The 7,723-nt window shown below is 36.0% G+C and overlaps 1 pseudogene across 1 annotated transcript; it reads right to left on the bottom strand.

Moving 5' to 3' along the window:
• Window positions 1–1,651: 1,651 nt before the first annotated feature.
• On the bottom strand, window positions 1,652–6,216 carry LOC149187774 (linoleate 9S-lipoxygenase-like; annotated as a pseudogene). The gene is made up of 9 exons (XR_016256216.1): window positions 5,942–6,216; window positions 5,500–5,780; window positions 5,150–5,390; window positions 4,517–4,846; window positions 4,289–4,385; window positions 4,100–4,223; window positions 3,694–4,004; window positions 2,964–3,227; window positions 1,652–2,881 (listed from the first exon to the last, which is right to left on the bottom strand). The product of XR_016256216.1 is annotated as a linoleate 9S-lipoxygenase-like (transcript).
• Between the last annotated feature and the right edge of the window lie 1,507 nt (window positions 6,217–7,723).

Here is a 7,723-nt window from a genome sequence, read left to right as displayed (position 1 = left end):
GTATATTTTCACTTATTTTGGTGTCCCAAGAGAAATTGTAACAAATCAAGGTGTGAATTTCACATCCAAACTTGTTCGGAAGATCATAGAGTATTACAAAATCAAACATCACAAATCCACTCCATATCATCCACAAGATAATGAACAAATGGAATCTAGAAATAAAGTTCTTGAAACCATACTGAGCAATATTGTCTGTCTAAATCAGAATGATTAGGGAGAAATGTTTTCGGAAGAACTCTGGGAACTCCAAACCAAATGGAGACATTCCACTCGACACACTTTTTCTGAGCCATGTCTATGGAAAGAAAGCTCTACTCCCTATTGATTTCTGAGTGGAGACATACATGAAAACAACAAAATTGGGGGCCACAACTCTTTAAAGCCCAAAAGCAAAGATTGGCATTGCCCAAACAATTGGATGAAATCAAACAAGATGCCATATAAATGACAAATGCCATTCATTAAGAAAGGAAGAGATGGCATGACAAATTTATCATGGTCAAGAAATTCGAAGCAGGTGATTGGGCCCTTTTATTTGACTCAAAATTTCAATATTTTTAATGGAAATTCCAAACAAATTGGTTAGGCCCCTATGAAGTAGAAGCTATTTTTGATAATGGAGAAGAAATAATCAAGACCATTGATGAAGGGATCACTTTTCTTGTTAATGGGCATAGACTAAAAAATTATCATAAGCCCTTAACAAAATAGGAGTTTATTCATAACTTGTAGCAAAATACCATGTTGAAGCTAGTGGAGAAAGGAGACCATAACCCTTGACCACCAATTGTTGGTTAATTCAATTTTGCTTTAAATTACTTTACATTAAATTGTCAATCCAAGCCATTAAATTAAATGCTAGAATAGTTGAACATGATCAACCATAATTATCAATAAAGATATCTATGGTTGAATATGATGAAAAATGGTCAAGCCTCTTAAACGATGGTCAACCCCACCAACCATATGAATTATTAATGTAATTGTTCTTATAACATTAATGCAACCTTGACCATGGTCAACCTTAATCAACCTCATCAACCCTCTTCATCCACGGTTAATGAATCCACCACCCACATCGGCTTTCAGCTAACACAACCACATTTACTAATGCTGTTGATATACATCGATTGGCGACATTTTCCACCTTTTATATGGAAATTGGTATAAGGAAATGACGTCGATCGGCATGTATCAGCCACATTAGTAAATTTGGTTGAACCACATATCACTTCAAAGGCATTGATTTATTCATTGTTGTATCTGAACTCATTATATTATCCCTTGTATTATTATATAGGTTAATCAGGTCAACCACAATCATGTTATATTATCGGCAGTTTTCCATGGTAAACCATAGTCAACAACATCCACATTTACTAGACTTCTTAAAAATATTATCATTAGGACCATGTAAAAATATCATTAAGGTATTTTCTTTTGGAAATGAATAATATTTTATATAAACATTTTGATTAAATGTATTTTACTCTAGTAAGTTTTCATTTTCTAATCAAAGTATTACGTGTGTCCAAACTTTAATAACTTATTTGAGTTAGAATATATGTTAAGCACGCTAAACTCTATATTACTTTGTGTGAATTTATCTAAAATTGACAATAATTCAATTTAATTTCATGTTGTTATTATATAGATTCATTGTTGTTTGCTTCCAATATATTCTCAAAGCTCATATGCATGGGTAATGGATGTTATGCGAATAACTTTTGTTATCGTAAATTTCAAAACATTGCGATATTTTCTCCACTCATGCAAAAATGTTATATGTTTCGTTCAAGAGGTTTCGTTGATAGTGATGAGCATTTACCTTAAACGCAAATACTTTCTTTTAAAAATAAATGCTTCTTATTTTCCAAGTGGACAATAGACATCATAGGGATGCAAAATGATATGCTAGGGACTTAAATTGCAATTGGGAAACTTGTTGCTTAAGTAATTTGCTCTGCAATTTCCAACACAATATCTTACCCTCTAATAGGCTTTGGGTTTTCATTAAAGAGAGGACATTGGTTGTGGAGTGATACAGAGTGGTTATTAATATATTAAATTGTCACACTACAGTGAATGGCAGCAGATGGATTAGATGGATATACTATTAGGGACACCGCGACCGGTAAGGCCACCGGACTTTGATAAATCAGTGGTGTCAGGATACAGTAACGTATATGGAACTAGAGCAGGCCCAAGCCTGTTCTTCAGTTTGGGATTATTGTTTCTGCTTGTTACCTTCTTCTCCACCTGCACTAACTTCGATGAAAATCGATTGAAAGCTTCATCTATCATGTTGTCATCAACCCATTCTGGTGTGGATCCTTGTACTTGTCCCACATATACTTCATTTTTAGCATGCTTTGACAAGATCTCCAAAATGGACATGACAAGTGTGGCTTCGAAGGGAGTGGATACAGTTTTAAGGAAATATCCGTCTACATCTCTCACCATCTCAGTGTATTCTTTGGAACCTTTCTTTGGAATAAGCTGTTTACTCATGGTGGGAAGATTGGGCATGTACCCTCCATAAGCATATTGTCCGAAGTTGACGGCAGCATGATGAGCGGATGCAAGCCAAATAATAGTGGTCAGCGCTTCAACAACTTCATTTTTTGTCTTCATTTCGTACCATCTGCTTGGATCATCCTTTAAGTCTCCATGCCCAACGTTTACTATCTCACTCCACCAACCTTGCAATTCTTGATCTCTTTCCATAGATGCATCGTCATTGTAATACAAAGATAAGTAGTCTGAAACCCAATCCTTCATAGCAAACCATATTTCGAGGCCATCCACGGCAAACGGGTAGTCTTCAATAATGAGCTTTAGCTCATGGGGCGCTGTTGGGTCCCGGACAGCCATTCCCCTGCAAAACATAAAATTTATATGTCAATGGAGTATGTTAACAATATTTAATGAAAATAGTGTTTAAATCTTTGAAAAAAAACCTTTTAAGAAGATCAGCTGGCAATCCTTGCTCATTAAATCTCCAATCTTTATAGATTGTAGATGACATCTCCATGGAGTATTTGCGTGGAGTAAAGCTTTTTTCAATAATTCCTCCCGCGTTGATTAAGCTTTGACGCGCAGCTTGATTGATGTCCATCGTATCAAGATAATGAGGTATCAATAACTTATACACCGGATGCATTCTACTAAGTTGTCTATGAGTAGCTATAATAAAAGGCTCTATTGATGCATGAGTTCTCAACCTGCACTCATTAAAGCCGATAAAGTTCAATGTAGTAAAGTTGAAACTATTGAATGATAACTGCTAATAGGTAAATATAAAAAGTTCTTAAGACCCATTTCAATTTAGGAATGGATAATTTTAATAGTTGTCTTTAAGACATAAATATATAGTAATAAGAATTAAAAGAAAAATATATATACCCATTACTATTATTTTAATTATAAATATTTTATTTTAAATAATGTAATATTTAAAAATATGTACTACTTAGTTTTAGATTAGAAAAGATAGTGTGTTACTTGTTGGAATGTATTAATAATAATAATTGATAATATATATATATATATATATATATATATATATATATTTATTTTTGTGAGAAGTTAAAAAGTCTAAATGTAAATAAGGATATTTTTAGATTTTAAATTAATAAACTGAAAGAATAATATAGTCGATATTATTATAATATAAGCAAGAATGTTTACCAATGACTAATCAATTGATGGTAACCCGCATCGTTGACACGAGCATGAGCTTTTGCTAGCAACCATAACGCTCCTTCTTCTGTTCCCTCCTCAGCAGGAGTGTACACGTCTCTAACACCTAATTCCTGTTCAGCGGTGGGAGGCAAACACAATTCAATGGCCACGGGCTTCAGCACTCCCTCGTTCGTGAGGAAGAAAAATGTGCGACTGCCATATGTTTTACTCCCCTCCAATAGCTTATTGATGCGTTCGGCATACAGCATATATGCATCATAGTAGTCCAGAATAAACACCCTCTTTGACGCAACAGCCTACATCAACATAGATAGATTTGATTTATTGGAAATACTCATAAAAAACCAATGGAGAAGAGAGTGTAAGATTGAGGGAAAGCGCGACGATCAACCTGCTGCACGGAAAGGCCCTCGAGGAACTTTTGTATGTGTCGCTCGGTGATTGAACTCTTCTGTGGACCGTAGATATTTGGGTCCAAGTTGCTGGACGGGGGAAATGTTTGTCACACGTAAAATCTAATTATTGGCGTGTTTGAACAAAATGCCATCACAGATCCTTAGCCTATTCGTACTTAAAGGACTCAACAATTACCTGTAAGCATTGGATTACCATCGGATTCAAACCAGCTAGCGCCTGTCTTGCATATTCAAGATCGGCCTTCCACGCGCTCTTATTACCTATGGTTGCCAAAATTCATTTCAGGTAAAGAAATTATTTGTGCCCGAGAAACAAATAGTTTGAGAAATTTTTCGAGCCATGCAAACAAATAGTTGAGTTAAATGGACGTAAAATATTAACATATTTTCACCTGCAAAAACTTGAGGTCGCGCAAACTCTATCAGTGGATTGTCCTCTGCAGATTCTAGTAATCCATGGACAATCTGAAGAGGATTGTTGTGTCTAAGAAGTTTCTCAAGGGAATTATATCGACTTTGAAATCCCCGGACGTAGAGCTGTTCAATTTGTTCGAATGTTTTGAACGCAGTTTCAGAACCTTCCGTGATCTCAGGCACAATCAGATTGGCGAAAGCATTGATGGTGTGGGCTCCAAAATCAGTGAAATCCGTGTGAGGGAACCTTTCGTCTGGCGGAATAAAGGTCACTTCTGAACCACTGGGCCGGCTTTCAGATTTGGGATCTGCATTCAAAATTATTTCAAGCTCTAATTAGTAATATCATCTACCATGTTATTCTCTCCTCCACCAGACTCATGCCTGTTGAACATTATAATCCCTAGCTGCAATTACGAACCTGGCGTATCTAATAAAATTCACAACGTAAAACCCAAATGTCCATGTCCTTAAACAGTAAAAAATAGCAGACTACTTGTCACCTAATCTCTAATAAACAGTTTCGTAACCAGACAGTTTCATAAAATGCTTGAGAACATGCAGTTGTATATATAAACCCGAATGCTACTACGGGGGATGAAATGCTAAACCTGTTTTAGTTGGTGGACGGCCCGTCCTGCATCTTCTAGGATATGGGTAGTCCTTGGATCCACCCAGCGCTGGTCTCAGCAGCTCTGGACTGCTGTCAGGGTTGCCAAGATCGTTGTACACGTCATAATCGTATATCCGATCATATACTTTCCTCTCTCCCGTTCCATTTCCTCGTAGTTCCACCATATCTTGCTCCCTCAGTTTCTTTAAACCTTCTGGTGTCTCCTCGGGTAGGTAGCTCTAATCACACGACGCACCCATTTTAATATGGACCCGTATTTTTAGTCTTTTGTAAATGAAAACTATAAAACAATTAACTGGAAAAGAAGTGCATATAAATACGCCATACCTTGTTAGAGAAGAAAATACGATCAGTTTTGCTGGTCTCATAGGGCGTAATCCAGGAATTGCACTTAAAGCGCAGTTTACCGTGACCAGGTATATCCAGAGTTAGAGATTTGAGAAAGAACTGTCGTGAATGCATATTCCTTACGAGGAATGCTCCCGGAATTCCCAGACCAGAGTTCCACTTGAAGCTGATTTCGTAATGTCTGTCGCTAGCAATGGGTCCATCGAAGGGATTCCACTTTAAATAAGACGCTTCGTCAGCCATTTTTCCGAATCCCGTTTCTGCCATCATATATACATTGATTTTAAGAGAAAAATCGGAGCAAGACAGACAGACAGATATCATATTATAATACGCCATGGAAACCGTCTAAACAGACAGATATTATATTATAATTATACGTCATGGAAACCGTGTAAACCAAATAATTAAAATATATTACCTGGATCAACATGGTCGCTGCTCAGCAGTTGGAGGGATACTCTGTTGCCTGTCAACTCAGATGCCTCATCGGCCAGAATTGCAGGGTAATCAGTGGCGTTGAGAATTGATACCTCTTGCAGGATCACTTCCCCAGGAATCATCGTTTGCTCCATGACCATTGTAGGTGTTGCGAAAACCTAGTCTGTATTTCCTTGTGTTGAAGGCAAAGCCTCTGTACTGGGCTCTCCTCTGCTTCAAGAATCAAAACTATATGTTATGTTATGTCTAAAATCGTCTGAGAATTGCTTGTGACTTCTCCAATGGGCATGGCTGCCTATTTGTAGATCATCGTTTCTTCTGGTCAACGCCTCGTGGCAGATCATTTGTATGAATGGCAATTCTGGTCGCGTAATCGTGTGGATGAAAATTCTCCAACGGAACCTCGTACAAAGTCATTTTCTGTATCGAGCATGATTGGTGTATGGCGCTGCGGTCGGCGGCCTCGTCACATATCTAAACTGTATATGGAAGCACGTGTTCATTATCACATATCTGTATATGGTCATTATCACATATATCTACCTTGTATATGGAACTGGCATCTGTCTTTATCACTTCACTTCCAAATGGCATTTGTATTATATGGACTCACATTTTACCTATTACCTGAACATTTCAAATGACCAGGAAAAGTCGGGTTTTCTTGATATTGATTTTGATTTTCTGCAGGAGTACTAATAGCGCCGTGTGTGTCACATGGTTTTAGGTGAATTCTTTGACCGTGATACTGTCTCCAATGGCCATCGCTGCCTATCTGTAGACCATCGTTTCTTCTGCTCGACGCCTCGTGGCAGATCATTCGTATGAATGGCCACTGTGGTCCCGTAATCGTGTGGATGAAAATTTTCCAACGGAACCTCGTACAAATTTCTATATCGAGCCTGATAATTGTTGTAGGGCCCCACGGTCGGCGGCCTCGTCACATATCTAAAGCGTCTTGGTATAACTTCACTTCTAAATTGTATAAGAAAGCACGTGTTCATTATCACATATATCTACCTTGTATAGGGAAGTGGAAGCGGAAGCGTTCAAGTTTCTGTATCACTTTACTTCCCAATACTAACAAATATATTCTCTACAATCCACTTAATAATATTATGGGTCAATATCATAGTTTATCAATACCACATGCTCTAAAAACTATAACTCATCCACGTGCCCTAAAAACCATAACTCATTTCATATCACACTTTAGATACTCTTATCATATTTTTTTAATTAATTAATTTAATTAAAAAGGACATAACTATTCTAGAATAAATTTCAGCTTTGATGTATGACTACTACCAACAAAAATATTTTCTACCATCCACCTAATAATAATTGATAATTAAATTAAAATTCTAAATACCTTATTCTGAAATATATATCTTTTCTAATATGGTTACCCGTTCATTTCATCTTTGTTAACATAATTACCCATTCATTCTAGTTTTAAAAAATAACTACTAAAACAATCATCATAATTATCCATTCACCATGTTAAAAAAAATAAAATCATTATTAAAATAACTATCAAATTACACATACACACCCAAAAAAATTAAATTAGTTTTATAATCTTTATTTTGTAAAATAAGTTTTAGTTTTGAGCTTTAGTTTGGTAGTCATTTGATTTATAATAATTATTATATTAATAATATCATTACTACTTTAAACAATATTAATAAAATTATTAATTTCACTTAAATTTTTATCAAAAATATATTATAAGTATTATATATTCGCTATATAAACAAGC

Source organism: Pinus tabuliformis, chromosome 3_1 (genome assembly GCF_031772625.1).
Source record: "Pinus tabuliformis cultivar Carrire ecotype Pingquan chromosome 3_1, CPIR1, whole genome shotgun sequence".
Lineage (NCBI taxonomy): Eukaryota > Viridiplantae > Streptophyta > Pinopsida > Pinales > Pinaceae > Pinus > Pinus tabuliformis.
The sequence above is the reverse complement of the archived record's forward strand: the minus strand, read 5'-3'. Positions and strand labels throughout refer to the sequence as shown.